The sequence below is a fragment of the Hipposideros armiger genome, unplaced genomic scaffold (genome assembly GCF_001890085.2).
Source record: "Hipposideros armiger isolate ML-2016 unplaced genomic scaffold, ASM189008v1 scaffold_48, whole genome shotgun sequence".
NCBI lineage: Eukaryota > Metazoa > Chordata > Mammalia > Chiroptera > Hipposideridae > Hipposideros > Hipposideros armiger.
The window spans coordinates 4,995,634-4,997,881 of record NW_017731398.1 but is presented as its reverse complement, the minus strand read 5'-3'; the positions used below and the strand labels follow the sequence as shown (position 1 = coordinate 4,997,881).

The 2,248-nt window shown below is 48.6% G+C and overlaps 1 long non-coding RNA gene across 1 annotated transcript in view; it reads right to left on the bottom strand.

Annotated features, from left to right (window-relative positions):
• Window positions 1-1,039: 1,039 nt before the first annotated feature.
• LOC109381389 (uncharacterized) overlaps window positions 1,040-2,248 on the bottom strand; it is a 6,366-nt gene continuing 5,157 nt past the window's right edge. Inside the window, exon 2 of the long non-coding RNA XR_002123717.1 lies at window positions 1,040-1,117. This is a non-coding gene — a long non-coding RNA (uncharacterized LOC109381389). The remainder of the gene's footprint in view (window positions 1,118-2,248) is intronic.

Sequence of the window (2,248 nt, the reverse complement as noted above, 5' to 3'; positions counted from 1 at the left end):
TCCTAATAGGAGACTCTCTCCTCACCCTTCTCCGTCCATCTCTTCGAACCATAGGACCTCACATTCGGTGCCTGACAAATCTACGCCCCTGGGTTGTCGGTGTCTCCGCCGCAAATTACAGACCCTCAGGCTCAAGGGCAAGATCCGACCCAAACAACTTATTTTCTACTGTAACATGGCTTGGCCTCAATATTAACTAGATAATATGACTCTCAATGGCACAAAAATGGGACCTTAATTACACCACTCTCGGAGATTTAGATGACTTCTGTCAGCACAACAAAAAACTGGACAGAAATTCCGTGTATCCAAGGCCTTTTCCACTCTTCGAGCTTCAGCCCCTACTGCCAACCTACAACAATTTCCAAATTCCCCCAGCCCACTCTAAGCCATCTCCTCCTTCAGATTAAACTCCCTCCTCGGACATCACTGATGATCGGGCTGCCTCTTCCTACGCGCTGCTATCCACTCAGCCTAAACCTTCTCCCCCGAGCCTCGGCTCCTTATTTCAGGATTTGGTTCTGTAAGTACTCTGTTTATATAACTTATTTGTTTTATTTGCCTCCAGTCTGTCTTTTCTCTTTTTCTTTTTCTTTTCCTTTTCTATTTGTCTTAGACACCAACCTGATTGGGAGGTCTGTATCTATACCTTCTGTGAGGCCCCTAAGTCATATATTTAAAATTGTTTTGTACACCAGCACTACATTCAGGAACTTGACAAAAGTCTTAAAAGGTTTTTCTAACTCTCAGTGACTTTCAGGGTCTTACAGATAACCTCATAAGTAAACAAAAAGCTGCTGCAGCCTCCGCTTGAGGCTGAGGTAACTGAAGAAAAAAAAACGCACTTTTAAACCCAGGCGGCAAGCCACCCTACTCCTTATTACAGCCTCCTAATGTTATAAGGACAACTATAAGATCTTAGGTCGTTTCTAAAATTGTTAGTGGTTCTGTTTATATATTTAGTCTCTAAGGTCTATACTTGTTTATGTTTTATATATATTTTAATGTTTAACATCCGGACGGTATTACCAGTTTATANGTCCACGCTTCCTGGGGGAGATACGGAGGTCAAGATGGTACAGAAGCATGTCCCACCTTCTCTACGAAGCCTCAGTACCTGCGGGACAGATACAGAGGTTTACGAACTTTCCTCAAAACATAGGGCAGCACAGGATGTGAAAGGCATGATGGCGGCTCTGGCCCCCGGCTTGCATGAGACACTGTGGCTCCCCGGAACTCATGAACGCTGGCTGCCTTCTGTGGGGACGAGCTGGCCCCTGGCTCTCCTGACAGACTCACGCTTCCCAATCACCTGGTGATCTGAAAACCTGGTACCACAGGAACTGATCGCTGAAATTGTGACTGGAGGAAGCGTACATCGGAAACTGGTTTGGAGGAAGCACTCACATGACACCAGCCTAGAGAAAATGCTCAGAACTTCAGCCGGCTGACATGCAACCCTGATCCCTGGCACATGCTCTGTTCCTCATATACTGGCTGAAGCTTCGATGAAGATATAACCTCCGAGTTTCACCAGTCCCTTTACCCCGGGCACCCCATGTGCCTCTGAGGCTGGCTCAAGCTAGGATGGGAAAATCTCATCTAGGTCTATCCTTGCTTTTCCCCCATACATCCCCTCTCCCTGACATGCTGCCTGGATCCAGGATGAGACATCACCTCCAAGGTTTCTCCTTGCCTCTTGCCCAGAACCACCTTTGCCCTTCACACCCTGGTGGAAGCAAGATTTCAGATTTCCTACCGGGTCTCACTTTACCCATTTCTCCAGGCATCCCCTCGGCTCCTGACATGATGGATGGACCTGGGATGAAAAACTTGCCTCCGGGTTTCTCCGCCATTTACCCCCCTGCCCCTCACACTCCAACCAACACACGTGTAAGCTCTGACAGACGACACACCTTCTAAGGGCTCCGGCTGCCTGACTGCTCAAATTTAAAAAGGGAGCCTAGCAGCGATTTGCACAGGGACTCCTCATGTAGAATGCACTTCAGGGAGAAGCGTGCAGTAACCCGCCTGCCTCCCCAACTGAAATGCCTATGGAAGATGTCTATCAGGGGTACAGGAGAGCAGCCAGAACCAAACCACACTGGTGCTTGGGGAGCAATGCAGAGCAGTGCTGTCTAGTCAGAGAGGGAACTTGCCCCGTGATCACCTCACTCCAGGGTCTGATGCTCCCTAATTGACCTGTGATACTATTGATGTGCTCCCCAGCCGTGGTGTCTGCACAGCC